This window comes from Agelaius tricolor, unplaced genomic scaffold (genome assembly GCF_023055355.1).
Source record: "Agelaius tricolor isolate 1412-34295 unplaced genomic scaffold, bAgeTri1.0.p SCAF_3, whole genome shotgun sequence".
NCBI lineage: Eukaryota > Metazoa > Chordata > Aves > Passeriformes > Icteridae > Agelaius > Agelaius tricolor.
The window spans coordinates 27442553-27462159 of NW_027269263.1; the positions used below are offsets into that span (position 1 = coordinate 27442553).

General features: G+C 43.3%; 1 protein-coding gene across 3 annotated transcripts in view; it reads left to right on the forward strand.

Annotated features, from left to right (window-relative positions):
• The first annotated feature begins 413 nt into the window (after positions 1-413).
• ATP2B1 (ATPase plasma membrane Ca2+ transporting 1) overlaps positions 414-19607 on the forward strand; it is a 60497-nt gene continuing 41303 nt past the window's right edge. For 2 of the 3 annotated variants that reach the window (XM_071423305.1, XM_071423304.1), the window contains exon 1: positions 750-888. The gene's annotated coding sequence lies outside the window, so the exon portion shown is untranslated. Of the gene's footprint in view, positions 553-749; positions 889-19607 lie in introns of those variants that run through there. The other variant, XM_071423303.1, reaches the window with a different exon arrangement.

Genomic DNA, 19607 nt, shown 5'->3' on the forward strand with positions numbered 1-19607 from the left:
CGCCGGGCTCCATCAAACGCCGCGGCCCCGCCCGCCGACGTCATGGAAACAAGCGCGTCAGCCTCCCGCCCGCCAGTGGCGGCGGCGGCGGCGGGCGGGCAGCGGCGCGGGGCTCCGCCTCCGCGGGCGCCGTGCCTACCGGGGCCCCGCCTCCACCTCCCCCATTGAAGGCTCCGCACGTCGAGACCCCCCTTCCTGGGCCGAGAGAGGGGCCCCGTCACGTGGCCCGCACTCCGCAGGCGGCGAGGGAGGCGGCGGGGACCGGCGGCCGCGGCGCCGGGAGAGGACGGGGCGCGGGCAAGTGAGTGACCGCGGCGGGCGGGCGGGCGGGCGGAGGCGGGAGGCGGGCGGATCGCTGCGCTCCGCCCCGCCCCGCCCCGCCCTGCCCGGTGGCGCCCGGCTCCTGTAGCGGTTGCTCTGCGGCGCAGGGGCTCGGCGGCGCGCTCGGCGCTGCCCGGTGTGTGCGGGGGAAAGGAGGCGGGCGGGCCCCGGGGAGCGGCGGCGGCCACGGTGGGAGCGCCCGAGAGGAGGGCGAATCGCTGATTCCTGCCGGTGAGGCGACGGGGGCGGGGCGGGCGGTCCGCGCCCCCCTCCCTCCTTCCCTCCCTCCCTCCTTCCTTCTCCTCCCCCGGCTCTCCCCGCGCCGGTGCCCCCTCCCTCCCTCCTTCCCTCCCCAATTCGGTCGCCGCTTCACCCCCCCGCCCCCTCTCCCGCCCTCCTCGCGCGGCCGCAGGGCGGGGGCGGCGCGGCGGGGCCGGCCGGCCGTGGGCAGGGCGGGGAGCGCGGGGACCTTGTGCGCTCGGCGAACGAACGAGCGGGCGGCGTCAGGTTTACGGGCGCCTCGTCCTGGCCCCCGACCGGCGGCTGTGTCGGCCCCACGGCGCAGAGGTAAGCGCGGCGGCGGCTCGGGGCGGCTCTGCTCCCGGCTGGCCGACCGGGGCGGGCAACAGCGTGGCGGCAGGTGCAGCGTCGCTCCGCTCCCGCCGCGGGGCTGCGAGCCGTGGCTGGGCTCGCTCGGGGGGCCGGAGGGCCGGGTGCCGCGCTCCTGGGCTTTCGCCGGTTCTCCCCGCAGGTAACCGGAGCGTGCACCTGGCCGCCACCGTGCAGTCGGGGCACGGCGTGACCTTGAGGGCAGCGGATGCGGGGCTGAGCCGCCGCGGGAGCGCACCGCCGCACCGTCGGGGACCCCGCGGCTGGACACGGCCGGCACGCCACGGCCCTGCAAGCTCCTGGCGGGCGGGCGCGCTCACGCCGTGGATTAAGGTGGTGCTCAGCCCCTGCCGCCCGCCGGGTTAAGTAGCCGGGATTAGCCCGCTGCGGCAGCACGACACCGACATCCCGGGCACTTCGCCGCCCCGCGGGGGCTGGGAGCCCGGCACCCGCGCAGCCTCGCCCGCCCGCCGCGCCCCCAGGGCTGTGTTTTTGGCCGCGGCTGAGTCGTACGCAGCTTTCCGTCGGAGCGGACGGGCTGGTTTGATTTATCGATGCCTAGCCGGGCTGCTCATCGACCGGCGCGCACGAGGAGGGGATGCGGCACTACTTCGGGTGCCGGGAGAGCGAAGCCCTCGCGGGCGTTTCGCCGCGGGTGAGCCCGACCCCGCGCGGGGCCGCTCCGCGGTGGGAAGCGCCTCTAACGGCGGTGTCATCCTCGACCCGGCGGTGCGTGTAACCTTTGGCTGTTGCACCACGTGAGTTTGGGAGCGGGCTGGAGCCTCCGCCGGGGATGGCTGGCCGGTGCCGAGCGCGGGAGGCAGCGCTCGCAGTGGGGAGAGTGGGGTGGGTGTCCGCGCCGCCGTCTGCCCTGGCTTCCTGCCGAGCCCTTCGGTCTGTCGGTAAAGGCTGAAGTCGGAAGGACTTAGGATTTCGAGAGGAAGATCTCATGAAAAGCGGTTTGTTGTCCCCGGGAGCGTTTCCTTTAGAGCGGCCGTGCGAGTGTTGCTCGCCAGGGGCAGGAAGGGGTTCAGCCTGAGCCCGGGGAAGCGTTTAGGAGCGGAGAGCTGTGGTTGAGTCTGTCCCAGGGTTCGCAGCCTGTGGGGCAGTGTTAGTTCAGCTGTAATAGGCGGTTATGTAGTGCTGTGCGGGATCCACAAAAATCTTTTTTACCTTTGACTGTTTAAACTGTAAGGGCTGGTGACGAGAACAGTAACAAAATTTCGGGGGCTTTTTTTCTTGTCATTTTAAGATCCGCATTACAGAAATCCTTCAATACTTGTTACGCATGGCATTTGTGCATTTATAACTTTAGTTGCTGAGGCTTTCTTCTCAAGGTCTGTTCAGAAGGAGCTGGTGACACCTATGCTGTGTCTGAAACTGTCATTCTGAGAATGTTTGCTGGTATCTCACCTCACAGTGCTTGAGAGGTGACTGGTTAGGTGATTATTCAAATCATGTCCCTTCTTAGAAGTCAAGTTCCAAGCCCACAGTCCTGGTGAAATGTCTTCATCATTAGTGGCTGGCAATCTTGACTTCCTGGGGAATGAAGTGAGCGTGCCTTTGGAAAACTACCGCCTGTAGGAAAGCTGCTGCATCCCTTAAACATTCCTGGGTCCTAATGAATTTGAGTTAAAATAATGTGTTTTGGTTCTTGGAAGCGTGTTGATTAGATAACTTGCCAATTCCTTGGTTCATGATTCTGTGTGTTCAGAAGGTGGTAGCTGTAGCTATAGCCAGGGCCATTTTTTTTTCAGCTGTTTGTTGGTGCTTTTCAAGGATTTCTTCCAAACACCACAAACTGTGAATTCCAATAGAAGTAAACTTGTGTATCTTTAAACTGTTGGCTCTTCTGGCAGGAACAGCTTCCAATGTACTAGGGCTTTAATACTTATGGCATAATGAATGGAAACTCTTGGTGTCAGTGGAAAAAGTGGTCACTGAATTCAGTGAGGAAAAAAACTCATACACTTCAGTGTGAAATTTTCAGTCTGGAAGAGCATCATTGTGTGGTTCGGTTTATTGCTGCTCTTACTGATGATTATGGTGACCGACCCAGGCTGAGTTAGCTGAAGGAAATGTGAATCCTGTGCTGTGTACAGATACTTGCAGGTTTTCCTAATCAATGTTCCTATGTCAGTGCTGAATTGCAAAATTATTATTTCTATCCACTCATAGAAAAACGCATGGAAAGCCATGTGGATCACTCAAATGATACAAGCCAAAACTGATTTTAAAGGGAATTGTGGGTGTACTATTTGTAAGCATACATACTGTTACTTATGTACATGAAGCAAATGTTTTTGGGAATTTAAAGCAGAAAACAAGACTTTTGTCACGTTAGCATTGGGTAAACTGTATCGGTTTCTTACACAAAGTTGCATTACGTACAGATTATGGTGCAAGGAAAGGATCCCCATTCCCCAGAGTATGTATGTAATACATATTCTGCTAATAATCTGGGGTTAATCCTGCAAACTGAAATCCACTGTAGTTTAAAGGAAGAGTCTCATTCAGAAAGTCACTCTTTTGTGGACCACAAAATATAGAGAATTTATGTCACCTGTTAAAATTGCAAACATCTGAACTGTTTTGTAGAAAGCTTCAAAGGAAATTCAGGCTTGAAAGTGTCCTGTAGCAAAAGCGCAAAGGTCTAGCAATTACTTCTATTAGCTTTATTTTTAGCTGTTTGAATTTATTTGTAAAGAAGGATGTGATAAATGGGAGGTAATCATGAGATGATACTAAGAAGGAAGAGACATAGGCTGGATCTGCTAAAGCCACTCGAAAAACAGATGCTTTGGAAGATTTGACTTCACCAACATTTAAGATTTTAAAGCTGGAAACTTACTATTAACTGGCAAGTTCAAAATAAATGTGGCAAAACAATCAATAACATGCCATAGCAAGAAAGTCTCCCTTGACATGAGGGTGGACATGATAACCTAAAGTATCTTCTAACTCGAATTTCTTCCATTAAGGTAGACTAAATATTAATGGCATTCTTTACCACTGAAATGTGACCTCACTAATGTCTTTCAGTGTTTGAACTCTTTATTTTTATATATGTTTTCATATGTTTTTAAAGAGAAAATAGTACAAGTGCCAAAAGGGATTCACATTTTATTTAAAGGTGAAGTCAGATTTCAGTTAGCCAAATTTAATGCAGAATAGCGAACAGCTATGATTAGTCCTGGGCATCTAAAAGTAAATATCTTCTGAGAAATAAGAAAGACTGCTTGAATCTATAAGAGATCTCCGTTATAGAAATACATGCTTACCTTATTACAAAAGGATCAATAAAATTGCAGTAATAGTCTTAAATTTATATTCTCTAGTATTCTCTACTTGTCTTAAGTAATAATAAGACTTGTTAAAAGTTGCAGTTCAGCAGATAAGGATCTTTCTCTATACAGTATTTTAATTAAAAACTAGATAAAATCTAGGAGTTGCAGAATTGTGTCTAAAAAGCTAGGAGTAGCTCTGCCTACTGGCTTTCTAGAGTGTGTGCAACGGTCTCAAGCAGGGTTTTTTTTGCTTTTTTATTCAAACCTGTTAAATTTTCTCAGAAGACATTTGTATTTCTTGCAAAGTGTAACAGGTCGAAGAACAAGGGAGGCAGGAAAGATAAGGTGATACTGTTGCTGGTTTGAAAAAAAAATGAACCTATGATACTTTGTGTAGAGGATGGATATTTCTCACGAATATTAAGATTTATTAATTTATTCAAAATAGCTTGCCTTTATAAAGACTGGATTCCTCCTCTTTTCAATACCTAATGTGAGTGTTCTCCTGACTTAAGTTCAGTTAGCTGAAAAGACTATGTTCATTAATTGAACAGCAGAGGGATAAAAAAGTAAGATTTTTTTTGTTCATGAAGCCCTCCAAACATATCTTAATGCATGTGAAAAATAAAAATGTGTTCAGTAGTTTCACACAGAAGATGTAAGCAGTGATAATGAGCAGTATAGAAGGAGGATTTCCAGGAGGTGACACGTACAATGAAATCAACAGGCAAAACATTAGACTAACCCGTCTCGAAACAGTTGCACCTACTCAGACAGAATGTCATTTCTACACAGACACATGGTATTGTCCAGTTTGTCTTTTATTTTTAAATTATTAGGCTTTCAAATACTCTTAATTAAAATGAATTTCTAGTTTTCATGACAGATTTCACTTGATATGAGCAGTATCTTTGAAGGAGCTGTCTGTTCATGCTATTGGTATTCAAGTAAACATTATGAAAATTATTTCTGCTGCCATTTATAAATCTTACTCTAACTGACAGATGACAGCAGGAGGTGTTATTAGTTTAATTTTGGTGAATTGCAAAGTAGGTATGAGGCTTTCTCCATTGGTATTTCAAAGGTCTTGTGGGAGAAGAAATCTAAGGAAAATGTAGGAGACATTTAAAAAAGAAATCAGAAGTAGCTTTGAAAATAAATATAACTTATTTTTTCGTCCAGTAAGAGATAATATGTAATTGCTGTTACAAAGCAGACAAATAACATCTGCCCTCCCTTTGAAGGGGAATGGAATGAGAAAGAGAATATATTCCTCCTTTCTGGTGTTGGCAAGTGCACTGTGCATTTAAAGAGTGCATAGATCCATATTGAGGATGACATTTGATGATCATCCTCCATAGTGCTGGCCATTAAGTCTGGCTGGTTTTGCCACTTACAGCATGACCAGTCTCAGCACTAGGGGTAGGCAGCCCTGGCTTCTTGCTGGCTATAACCTGATGCTGCTTTGTAGATGAGAGTTAGGTAATTTTCTGCATGGCTTCCTATATGCAGTGGACTTCAGTGGTTTGCATGTCTTTTTTTCTTAATATTGTGTTTGAGCTGGATGTTGCCTTCATTCCCAGTGAGCACAGGAAACACCATGTTCTTAAAACACACTTCTTGGAGCCTATCACTTGTAATCTGCTACCCTTACTTGTGCCCTTATATTCACAGAAAGATAAGGTAGCAGCAGGGAAAACAACACTATTGGTTTCTCACCACTTGGTGTACAGTGTCTGGTCCTGTAGAGAGGAGGCCCAGGATGTACCATGCTCTGCACAGTTGATAGCAGCAAACCCCAGCTCAAGGCAGGAAAGATGATTCAGCCCACTCTGCTTTAAGCAGCTATCTAACTTCTGGGACGCACCCCTAGGGTTATAGTGGTGTTCTCTTCCTGCTTACATGGTCATTAAAACTTAAACTTTCATATTAATTTTAAGATTTTGAATCAAAGATGAACTTAGAAACCCAAGTGCTCTTCAGTGGAGTGTTACAGATGTGCTCTTATGTGGAAATCACATAACTTTTTCTGCACTTGTTATTTGACCAGTGACTGGTGGCTTGTCTGCACGGCTCTTTCAGGATTGCCCCTGTGTCTCTGCAAATACAAGGATGTGTTCTTGTGGTGTGTATTTTGGCTTCTGTCTAGATTTTAAATAAAACAACTGGTGACTCCATATGGGGATGGGAGGAAGAGTCACTAGCTGTGTTTGGTGGAGTTTTCCACTGTAGAAAGAAAAAACCATAGTGCTATGGTCTTTATTGAAATAAGGAACTTAGGCCACTAGCAATAAAGAAGCCTTGTAGCTGCAGCACACTTCTTAAAAGAATATTGTAGAGTGTTCTAAAAAGTTTAAGGTGATCCCTGTGACTCTCCAAAAGCTTGGAAAACATTTGGTTTTGTATGGTAGGTGTTTCAAGAGATAGGAGTCTTTTAAGTCCCCATTGAAAGATTTGTTAGTCACTTCTGTTAATATGTTTGATACTTTTATGATGGCCTTCTGAAGGTGCTGGTTGATCAGCATAATCCAAGAAGCTGGGGACAGAGAGAGCATAATTTGTAATTGCCTATTTGGCTTGTCACTGTGAGTGCAAAGTTTCACTGGCTGGCTGAGGTGACCTTATGGCTACTTTCATTTCCATCTTAGCCTAACTGCAATAATTCCCCCCTCTTTTGTGCCATCTCTGCCACTTTGAGTCTACTCAAAGTGCACCACTGGATGGTTTGTTACACAATCTTTGTGCACAAACTGGTCTCTCCAAGGTGAGAAGTGAGGCTCACATGAGGAAAGCGACACAGATCTTTGGATTGATGGTTGGGAATGTTCCTCCTTGTGCAGTAGTCATGTGAAACCATTCCCTGGAGAGTACTAACCTTTTCACATGGGAGAACATGAACTTACTGTTTTGATGGGAGAGTTGTTTGAGTACCAGTTTTCAACTAATGGTGTTCCATAAAAGTATATTTGGGTTTAAATACAAGAACTATATGCCTAGGTGGTTTCTGATACTGCAGTGGAGTAAAAGAAATTTTGCTTGTGTTGAGCATCCAGACTTGCTTTCTGATGTTTTTACATAGAGAAGACTGAGTAGATAGTAACAATAAATGGCTAGAAAAGGTGGCAGGTATGGTTAGCCCTTAAACTGTTTAAGAAAGGGTGGTATTTTTGAATCTATTCTGGTTGTTTAGATCTAATAGATAGTAGATCAGGATCTCAATATGCATATTGAACAGGAGTTTTTTCGCTTCCATCCAGGTGCTACTGCTATCAGTATTGATATTGCACTTCAAATGGCTTTATATTGCTCGGATCTGCCAATTTTTCTTTACTTGGGAATGAAGCTGGTGCAGAACTTCATGAAGCCTATGGAACATAGTGCAAATCAATACTTAAATTAGAGCAGTGTCTACCAGCCTCACTCAGTTGAGGTTGTATGAAACATGAAATGATTTAAACTGGCTGTCAGGGTCTGTGCCAGATGGCTTTCAAATATGCATAGTTGAGACTGACAGCTGGAGAGAGTAGGGAAGGTGCTTTACCACTGCTAGCACAACTGCTTTACTTCTGCTTTATTAATAACACAAATCATTACAGTTTGTGTTCACCTACTTCTGCTCTGCAATCCAAGTAGTTAACATTGACAGTGATTTTTCTTATTCTGCAAAGAGCTTGCTTTGCATAGTGAAACATCTTGACATCTTCACAAAGTCTGCTTTCAGATGCATTTTGATAATAGGTAGATCTTGTTGTAGTGACTGCAGATCTAAGGATTTGTTCCTAAACTAGAGCTGTATTTCTCAAGCGAGTTAAAAGAGATTTGGAAATAAAGGACTAAATTCTCTGGGATTTGAGAAAGGCATGGTCTCTTTCTCTGGATTTGTGTGTATGTGTGTTGTTTACTGGTAGTGGAGGCACTTACAGTGGAGTTATCCTTCATGTAGAGTTATTCCTTCTGCATTGCATCCCAGGTTATGGGAATCTTTTGAAAGAACTTTGGTGCAAACACACACATGCGAAATTAGATGCCAGCATATAAAGCAGTGGTCCATGCTAAGTCTTGCTTGTGAGTGAGTAATTTGTGTATGGCTTTCTGTTTTTCTTATTGATCCTGGTCTTGCCGGGCACTGGACAGCAGCTCCTCAAACCATATTAGCAAAATGGTTTAGAAAAGTTGTCTTGGTTGTGAGAAGTCTGATACCCTAAGGCTGTGTTGTGCTACCTTCTAACACTGGAAATTGGTTTACCAGATGGAAAAATACAAGGGGTGTATGCTTGAGGGGAGTACTTCATATTTTTTGGGAAGATAGTTGAACATTCTTGACAGATTAACCTCTCATTCCAAAACTGCAGAGTTGAATTTGCATAAGCTCAAAGCTTTATATTTACCTTCTACTGATAGTCAAATCTAAGACTACAGAAATTGTTACGGAGAATAAGGTTGCATATATAACCCTGGGCAAAATGCTTTGAACTGGACAAAGTTAATACATGTTACTTTAAGGCAGCCATTGTAAAACAGGCCAATTTCAAGCTCCTGATGGGGAGCTGCCCAAGGCCACTCCTGAGCATTACTGAGCTGACACAGTACAAACACTTCTGACAGGCTTTCCTCTGCACTGTCACAGCTGGCAGTAGCTGAAAATGGTGACGTGGTTGTAGGGCTACTGCATGGCCTAGATTCCTGGAGTGAGGGTGAGCAGGAGAGCCGAGGCTGGCTGGCACCTGTACCCGACCGTGGGGACGAGGATGCCTGTCGGAAAGGTCTTGGCCACCCTGCAGGACAGGGAGCCTGAGCCAGCTGCTGGGCTCTCCTGGGCTGGCAAGGACTGGCCCACGCTGGGCAGCACGAGCAAGAGCGTGACCAGTGGGTTTTGCCTTCAGTCGTTCTTGTGAGGCCACATCCAAAAATGGTGCCTTGTTTGGCAGTCGATGAGGGGCTGTCCTGTGGTGTGTGGAGAGAATTAGAGTGAGGTGGCTTTGCTTGACCTGGAAGGGGGAAGGCTAAAGAGGGGCCCTGGTGATGGTCTGTAGTGGCGCCCTGCAGGAAAGGTGCAGCCAGGCCCGTCTTTTTCCCAGGATGACTGTGGGGGTGTGGAGAAGAGCTTCCATGATTGACTTGAGCTGGTGAGGCCTGTGCCGGCTGGAAGGGGCAGTCCCTGTCACCGTGTGACCTTCAGGAGGAACCGCTGGTGTTGCTGCTGTCTTGCTTGTCACCGGTTCTCATCTCGGGCTGTCCCCTGCCCTTGAGGTCAGGTGAGCGGCAGTGCTGGCGCAGGGCTGTACCTTCTGGCTGTAGCACAGCCTTGGGTATTCCTAAACTAACTGTGAAGCCACATCCTTCCTCTTGCTCTGACATGGTAGTGCAGCTGCTTGATATGCGAGTTCAGCCCAGCCGACTGTGCTTAACTTTGGCAGAGCAATCCTGGCCACTTACATAAGCGTCTTAAAAAACTGAAACCAGTCACTCTGGGCCGCTTCTGTTGCTGAAGCGACGCAAGCGCATCTACGATGAGATGCATGTGACTATTTTAGATCATGTCCTAGGTGGCTAAATATAATATTTTGATAGATATGTTTTAATTTTTCCATTGCCTATTTACAAAAAGTGCCTGAAGTGCCTACCTTAGAGGCAGGTGTTCCCATTTGGGCAGGTGAATCTTGCATATGATGGAAGGAATGTAAAGTTTTAACCCATGAAATGCACACAGGCTTCAGAACTTGAGACAGACCCTTCAGGTGGTGAAAACAGGTCATGGGAAAGAGCACAATTTCAAGACTGGCTTTTAAAAAAGCTCTTGCATCTGTTGCATGCTGTCTATTACCAATTATTGAAGTACTAAATCATGGGGAGTGATTAATGCTAGAATCAGTAGTTGTTCAGCTGTGTACTAAATGGGAAGGTTTCAGGTTAAAAACTGAGATAACAACAAGCCTCTGTAGATCCTTAAAGGCAGCTGTAGTAATTCTAAAGTATAAAATTCTGTGGAATTTGCTGTAGAAACTTCACCAAGAGGAAGGATGCTCATGTTTCAAGGGGCTTTTCAGCCCTTTCCCTCGCACCCTACCTACTTTATATAAACGGATCATGTGTCTTAACTTGCTCATTAGAACCCTAATGTCAGCCTCTCAAATGTGAAGTGTGTTATAAACATAGTTAGTTGGGAGCTTAGCAAGGCTCTAGTTGCTGGATGAATTAGAATTTGTGGTCTATTTCCTGTGAGTATGGTTTCATATTTGCTTCACTCAAGCAGGTTCAGTGTAGTTCTGTGCCATGTTTTGAGTTGGCACTGGCATTGGATTATCTGTGTGGTGAGTCTGGTTAATATAATATAACCATTCTGCCTGAAAAAAAAAAAAAGCATTTTTACTATCTGTATATGACTCTGTGTACCTGCAGGAACTTCACTGTTGTCACAAGAGACTGCAATAACTTGGGGAAGTAAGGGATGATCAGAGTGGTTGGTATGCATCCTGACACTTGATCATCACCATGTTTGTGATGGAAGAAGCATGGCTTTCCTTGCTGTGGTTGCTCTGCATAAAACATATTGAGCAGCCTAGCTGGAGTCCTGGGAACCACCCAGGCACAGCACACAAATAGAGAACACTGCAGGAGCTCTGAGTTTCAACAGCAAAACTCTGAGGTGGCTTGGTTTGCATGATAGGGGTAAAACTTTTTAGTCAGCTATAAAATATCGTGTAAGCTCTGTAAGATGGGAACCAGCTCAGCCCACACTGAATTACTAATTTTGTGAATCTGCCATGTGAAAATGAAGCTGAGAAGTGAATACCACTTTCTTGTAGATGGGGAGAAGAAACAGCCATCTAATTTGCTGAAGGGTAGTTATTCTATTTTTACAACCTGAAACAAGTGAAGGCTAAATTATGTAGCTACAGGCACATTCTTCTTCGGTAGGTAGTAATCAAAATCTAATGATTAAAGCTGTCAAAGCTTTTTAAAGTTCATGTGAAGTTTAAGATGATGGAAATTTATCTTTTCTTTGGGAGGAGGTGTGTTTTGCTGCTCTTCTAAAGGAAACTTTAAGACAAAGGCATCCATTGCACTTGTATGACTTTCTCATATACAGATTTCTAAATAGTGAAACTTAGAAATAGTCCGCCAAAAAAATTATTTGATGAATGCTTAAGATTGGAAAGAATTTTATATGAGCTTAGCCTTGTACCAACAAGTTAAGAAATGTGAACTTTATTCAAGAAAAAAAAAGAAATCCAGTCAATTTTGTAGACTAAAAAATGTGGGTGTCTGTTTGTGGAGTTTTTGCCAGGAAGGTATGTTGTCTCATGTTGGCCTATAGTTTTGGGTTCACCTTCATGAGGTGATGGCAACAAGCTATCAATCTGTCTGCTCAAAGCCTATTTCTCTTTCCAAAACTGTTTCCACAGCCGCCACTGTGTCAACACCGTTCAGTCATAATTGTCACCTCCAAAGCCCGCTGATCAATGGAAATGCTAAATAAAGCAGCAGGGCTCTTGCCTCAGAGGCTGTGTGAAACCAGATTTGCCAGGAGGTGTGTGCCTCTGAATATCAGCAGAAAGGCTCACTGTTTGTTACCTTCTAGTCCAACACTGTTGTGTGCCTTCAGGGCTCCTTTGCGTGAGGTTGTCTTGAACTCTGAGTTTTTCACCTTGTCTTCCAAGTGAAGTTGTTTTCTAAGAAATGGACAACCAAAAGGGTTTAGTTTTTCAGAAACTGAGAGACAGTGGAATCCATAGGAATAAAAATTGCAGCTATGTGATTGTTTTGGTTGTTGAGTTTTTGGTTGTTTTTTTTTTAATTTGATTTTTTTAAATGTATTTGAAGCATCAGACCTTATGGTACTTGTTAGTACTGTTAGAATTGCTCCTGCTATTCATCAGGTATGAGACTTTTAAGATGTGACAGCTGGTTGAGGATCAGAAACGAAATACCAACTCTACTGCCCATTGACATACATGTCTATGAAAGACCAAGGAAGTTCTTGGCATGCTTTAAACTAAGTGCATTAGATTTGCAGGCACAGCTCTTTTAGTGCTTTCTTACAAGGTATCTTTTTCACAGCTGATAAGTAAAATGATGTCTGTACTCCCTCTGCTGGCTCTGCAAAAGTAGCTTTCATGAGCTTAAATAGCTGAGTAGCGCCTCTTACAAATATGCCTGTGTGTAATTCTGAGTTAAGAACAGTTTAATGATTAGAAGTGGGATTTTCCTGAAAAATGGGTCAACAAATAGTTCCTGAAAGCCAATCAGGTGTCTCAGATGCTATCTCCTGCTAAAATGGTAAACACTGGTGTTGTATATACCTTTGTAATTGTAGTCTGATCTGTTTTTGTGTATCAACAATTGGATGGGGTTATCAATTAAAATACTTGTACATTTAGTTATACATCTAAGCTCCGCTCTTATAGGTATTGTGTTCCATGTGTATATGAAAAGCTATGATTAGAAGCCTCACATGGGGAAAGAAAACTTATCTACTTCCATAAATTCGAGTGCCATATACCTTTATTTGCTTATTCTGAGACTACTTGTTTTTTCCTATGTGAAGAGGTGTTCAATATAAAAATTCTCAGCCAGAATGGAAAAAGTTTGGGCTTGAATGAAGTCTTGGTGTATATATAGGTTTTATGAACATAATCAAAACAATTGCACTTGGAATTCAGTAGGCATCTTTACATGCCAATGTAGTTAATTCTGTTATCTTGTTTTCTGGTATGATTATTCTATTATACTACTGCTCTGGTTATTTTTAGTTTGTGGAATTCAGTGGCAGTTTTACAGTTTCAGAGAACTAAAAGGTTAACACACCCTAATATACTGGTCAGTAACCAGATAGGTGGAATAATAACCCAAACTGCCTTTTTTCCATTTGCCAGTTCAAAACATCCCTGAACAAGAACCTTTGAGCCTTGTGACGTGGAGTCTGGTTTCTGGTTGTGAAGTCCGAGGAGATTTTCTGGATTTTTGACCCTACAAGATGCATTTCCAGTCTTTGTCCTGGCACTTTACTTTACTGTCATATTCCAGAACAGTAAAAAATTGAGCAAATTCAATTAAGAATTCGGTGCGGCCACTGTAGTTCCTCCTGTTGGATTTCTCTTTGGGTGTTCCTGTGGCTATCTGCAGGTGTCTTCAGGCATTGCTGTACTGAGAAGGGGCTTTTTGGCTGCAAAAAACCAGACAGTTGCCCAGGCCTTCACAATGAGGTTAGAACAAGTAATCTTCTCAAAACAAGTGAGTTCCTCCTACCAGATATGCTCTTCCTCCCCTTCCTATGGTGGATTAAGTTTCTGAAGTTTATCCCTGTGACTTGACTTATGATCAGAATTCAGAGTTTTACTATCATGCTCAATTTTTTTTTTAATGTCCAAAGTTCCATTTTAATAATCATGTAAATTGACAAGTAAACCAAAAATTGTGGACCTCCATAATGTAGGCCATTAAATTTAGCTCAGCAATGTCTGCCTTCAACCCTGATCTTGTCAAACAAGAACAATGGAGGATTCTCCATGCACAGGAAAATGCATCAATTTTTTAGGAACCTAATAGTACATTTCAGAATCTCCAAATTAAAGAGTCAGAGAATCCTGATCTTAAAATATCTTAAAATAATAAAATAGCTTGGTTTAGGCTTCCAGTGGGCAATTTTGCCATGATGCAATTGTTTAAATACTTGAAAATATTTGCTCTGTGAAAAATATGCTTGTGACAGCTGATGGCTTATTTTAATAATAATTGCTCAACAACAAGGTAAAGTTTTAGTAACTACCTACTTTTCCAGTTTTAAGAAAGAAAGCTGTCTTGAAAACTGTTTAGCTTAATTATGTGCCTGAAGCATCACACGTCAAACTAGATTGTGACTTTGACAGACAGCTCTGTAACTGCCTAAAATTGTTCTTTTACACTTAGTTTGATTCTGGATTCTGACTGTATACTCTTTGATCACATTGCTGGCTTCCTTTATTGGATAACTGTTTAAACACCAACAAAATTAGCTATTCCATCAGCCCCCTAAACAAAACCCCAAACAAACCTTTACCCTAATTTCGTGCTGTATTGGTTAGAGCAGAAGATTTCAAAGGCAATGGATACATGTGCTAAAATCTGACTCCTGTGGCAGGGTTATGATGCACTAAGTAGCAACTTGCTACTAGTTACCTAGAGCAAGCTACTAGATACTGGTAACAAATCTGAGTGCAGCATACAAAGCTACTTATAAAGGTTCAGTATAATGCATGGCTTTTGTCTAAAGGTGAACTGGGAACATTTTTCACAAGCTGTGCTGCTATGTCTGAATAAACATGAAGGAGATTCAGGAGTCCATCGGTATAAATTTTTGTCTCTCTTAAAGCATCCCTTTCCTTGAGAAAAGGGGAAATGGAAAACAAAAATTTAGTTTGATTTTACAACAAAAAGTTTTAGATTTTTAGATTTTTTTTTTTTTTTAGATTTTTTTTTTAGATTTTACAACTAAAAAGTTAATAGGTTAGAGACCATGGTAGAACTGGGCTGTCAATCTGCTTGTCATGGTGTACAGATTTGAATTCGTGTATAACTTAAATGACCCAAATTCATAACAACTTTGAAATGAGGCGTATGGTTGGCTTTCACTGTGTAGGACTTATTCATTAGCTTTCTCTTCATCTTCCTTACCAGTGTTTTCCTTACCTCAGGTCTGAAAGTGTGAATAACAAGTCTGCTACTTGTTACTAGCGGATTACATACTTGGCCCAGTTTTTTCTAAGTCTTGTCTACATCAGGTTGGATTTTTTTTGAAAGGCTACTGAAATAATGCTTAATTATAGAGGTTTTCAGATGGCTTCTTTCTATATTTCCCTTGATAAACTAATTAAAATAAATCATGTTTAATGGAACTGAAAAGGAGGTTTTTGGAGAACACAGCTAGCACAGCTGCTTCCTAGTAGGCTGCTTTCTCTTCTGCAAACGCTACGTGTCCTTCAAGCTTAAGGGTCTATTGAAAGTGCTGAGAAACCAGCTGATGGCATCCTTTGAGGAAAACAGGGATACAGGATTTTGCTTAGGAAAGTGGAGCAATAGGACCAGAGAAGGAATCTCCTAAAATTGCCTTCAGAAAAACTGAGTCCCTAACTGTGAGAGTTTGGGTAATTGGTGCTATATTTTACTTCATGGTGCCGTGTCAGTTTTTGGTTTATTTTTTTTTTTTCATGATACTTTATCTTCTCAGTCACTTCCTTCCACTGGGGAAACAGGCATTTCACTGAGTATTACTAGCCTCAGGCTAGAGGAGGCTCTTGTGTTCCTTACTCTGCTTTACCTGCATGCTGCATAAGATAAATTTGTGAGTTGCAGGGTTTAGATTAAAAATGTAGTTGGCTTCTGACTTAACAAGGTCTGTGAGCCCCTACTCAGCTGTATAGTGAAAGAATCTCCTGCTGAGCTGAGGTGTGATACAGTCAGACGTGCAATTGTGCTGGTCCTTTTGAGGGAGTCTGTTGGAAGCCATGTGCTGAACATACAGATCTTGGTTTTTTAAAGAGTTTGTGCCATCAGCAGTTATAACATGCTGAATTTCAGCAGGATGCTTGAAGTTTGCCACTTGAGAAGCTGATACTGCCTTTCCCAATCCCCTTTCTTCAGAGATACTGTATGATTTTGGTATCACTAGAAACAACATGATTGTAGCAGTGTGCAACTTGAGCAATGTGCCACTGCAAAACAAACACTTGTGGGAAGTAGCTTTCTGTAGAAGGAACAAAATAGGTCTGGCTTTGATGAGACAGAATGATGATCTGTAGTCTTCATGGGTGGGTTATCTCTTGGTCCTGAGGGTCAGCTGTGGCTGAGCTATGAGCATTTAGCTGTGCTAAATGCATTAGGCTTTCAATCCAGATACCATCCTTTGGAAGGACAGATATTAAGCTTGTTAAACTAGCAATTGCTACTGAGGATTCAGAGCTACCTTATCAGAAGACTGACACCTCACTGTATATGCCTAAGGTGGTTATGCTGCAGGCATCTTGAGTGCCTGCTGGTTTACCACTTTAGTTCTGCTGGCCTTGTGCTTTGGTAGGGCAGGGGAGTGATGGAATCTGGTAGCTGATCCTCAGCACAGAGTAGGTTCAGCTGGTTGTGATGAAGTTCTTCAAAGCATAGCCTTTCTCCACCTAGGGGAGGTGTGCCAGAGCTAAATTAGACACCTAGCACACCTCAGAATTTGAATGATTATTAGCCTGGAAGCAGAGCTGTGTACAAAAAGTGCATTAGGATCCACTGATGCTAGTGAAGACTTAAGGCCTTTGGCTTATGGGATTTCCTTTATTGTGTGGCATAGGACTTATAGATATTATCATGGAGCATGGTTTTATTTGCACTTTTCCTGAATTGCTTTCTTTTTTATAATTAATTAATCAAGCACTAATGTCTTTGTAATCTCAGAAACCTAAAGAGTTACACACAATGAAGTACTTCACAACTGAAGACTTCAGAAATGAAGCTGTGATTATTAATTGCACATGGCCAATTTGTATAGCAATTTTATATAGCCTACCATGAGAAATAAATTAAATTTACTAAATCTGCTTGAGCCATTGTCTGACAGCCATGTAGCCATGCCAATTTGCTGTGCAGTCCAAACTGTGTCTGCCCTTCACTGAAAAGTTATGTACCATGCTATTTTTTTAGTGGCAAGCCAGTTGACTTGTGTCCTGGGTTTGCTCAACCCACTTTAACTTGAAATAGCAGAGGGAAGAGAAACCTTCCCTTGAAGGGAGGTTCAATGTTATCTTTAAGGTGGCAGCCATATAGTTCTGTGATAAAGATGCTTCTAGCATTAGCTGAATGTGTCTCTTATCCCTTAAGCTGGCATATCCACATTGCTTGTGTGACTTCTACAAATAAATCAGCCCCTTCTGGTGTCCTGTGGGAAAACTTGTTTAGACAGTAGAAATGCTGCAATTTAAATTTTTCCACTGAGTTGGGGGAGATCCTTTTTGGATGACAGCTTTCTGCACCACCCAGCTACAAGTAGCCCACTCACAGGTGTGGGACCATGAAATGCATGGCTACCATCACAGCTAGTGGGAGGGAAGGTGGAGGCTTGGGAAGAAGCACCATGGCACAGTGCTTTCTTGCTCCTTGGATCCTGGAGGGGGGCAGATTTCATGGCTAGGAAAAAAAAAATTATTTGTTTTTAAAGGTCATAGAAGTACATGGAGAAAGAAAGAGAAAAAAAAAAAAAAACATTAGCAAAGGAAGAAAAACCGTTTGGAGTGCTGTATATCCCATGAGAGATGGACTTAGAGCAGGACCCAAAATGAAATACCTTCTCTCAGAGGCTGAGGTGCTGTAAAGAAGAGTAGGGAAGCACACAAGAAGTGTGTTCCAGGCCCGAGGTTGCCTGTGTGCCTGTTGCAACAGCAGAGCTCCCATACTCTGTTACTTCATTAATGCAGCTGGCAGAGTCCATGGCTTTTCCCAATGCAAAAGGATAAGGGTGGCAGGTGTAAGTTGCAGTGTTGTTAGTGTCAGATAATGAGAGCTGCTTCAGGACCTCTGTGAGTGGGAGTGTTACACCATGTCACTGTAGCACAGCCATACCTTTGGTCACCTGAGGATGTGGCAGACTTGCTGCTTTGTTAGAGTTACAAAGTGCTGCGATGGGAATCTCAGCTTTGTGCATTCTGTCTTATATATTCCCTGTCTGTGTTAAAGAAACAAACTGCTGAGAGAAGTATTTATTATCTTATATTGGATGGTGGAGATGGGATTGTCATGTGTGTACTGATCACAGAGCAGTTAATTTACCATCATTCTACACACAGTTGCCAATAGCTATATTGCAGTAATGCTTCAATGTGTGTAAAACTATTCCAGACCAGCAACCAACCCTGCATAAATGAGAAACTTTGGAGTAGCTAGAAGTGTGCGACAATGCAGGGAGCATGACAACTTAGCCTTTAAGTGGGTGTCAGACATCAGAGAGATGGAAAAGTATTATCATGAGGAAAGACTAGTTTTGAAACTGGATAGTCCCTGAAGGATAAAGAATATGTAGGCTTAAAAAATCGTAAAATATGTCAGATAATACCATGAGTTGAAGCCTACTGAACATGCTTCTTACACTGTACCAGAAAGAGGAGGCCCAGTGGAATGGATCAGTGAGCTAAGCTCTCAAAACTTATCAAAGAGAGCTAAAGGGATGACCAGTATAATCATCATAAAGAATTTTGTGAGAGATTTCACTCTTGTGTTTCTGCGAAGCCATACACTGGATTCTCAAATTCAAATATTGAGGTAAAAAAGCCCTTACAAACAAAAGAAAACACAAACCAAAAAGACCCCTGAACCTCTTTACATAACCAGCAGGAGCAGCAAAGTTGTGAAGTATTTCTCAAAGCGCTGCTCAAGTGTGGACCAGTTACGATATTTGAATTTTAAAACCCTCTGTCTCCTTAGGAAGAGAAAATAGCAAGCATAATTGCAGTTTTTGAAAGGGATTTTCTCAGAATGACTCTTTTAGCCAGTTTATTTGGTGTATTTCTGGCAGGCAGGAATTAATGACCTTCAGGGGAAGCTAGCATAGCTTTCAAACTATAGGTTTCTGAAGAAATAAGGCTCTTTAAATGTTTGAGGATAAGAATATACTGTGGTATGGTATTTCCAAAAGGCTTGTGAAAAATCTGAAGCTGAAGGTTCTCAGACTGGCTTTTTACAGGCCAAAAGGGAAGCTTCTTAGACTTTAAACACAAGAGGACAAAACAGACATCCAATTTAGCATCATAGTGTGGGCTCACTGAGACGGGTGACCATACCTGAGATTTTTGTTTTATTTTTCTTACATTCCAGACACTTGCTTGGTTGGAATGGTGATTTTGAGGATCATAAATGGATTCTGTACCACATTAATATCACGATTTGTATATTACCTGTTTACGGTTCAATGAGCATATAGAGTATTTTGTGGTACTGTTTGTACTTAGCATAAGCTAGTCCAAAGTAGCCAGAAAAGCCTTAAAACTTTGCCTAAGTTACTTTTATTGCTCTAATTGAAAGGAATTGGTTATGTGCAGTGTCTTTATGGAAGTAATTTGGCTCAATCTCATAGGCATAAATATTTCCTAGTAGTTTTAAGACTAATTTTAAATCTCTTTTGAAGTTTTCTGAATACAAGAAGAATCAGGTAAGAATGGACTTTTGCCTTTTGCCTGAAGGCTCATAAATCTAAAGAGCATTTTGCATCTCTTTGATGTCATGAAGCATGATCATAGTCAAAAGCCTACTGCTCTGCCTAAGTGGATACTAGCATAAAAGAATACTTTCTGAAAGAAAAAAATGGGGAGTGTTCAAATCAGGATGAAATGGTAAATGTAAGTTCTGTGAAAAAGAGGTGAAAAAATTTCTCAAGACAAG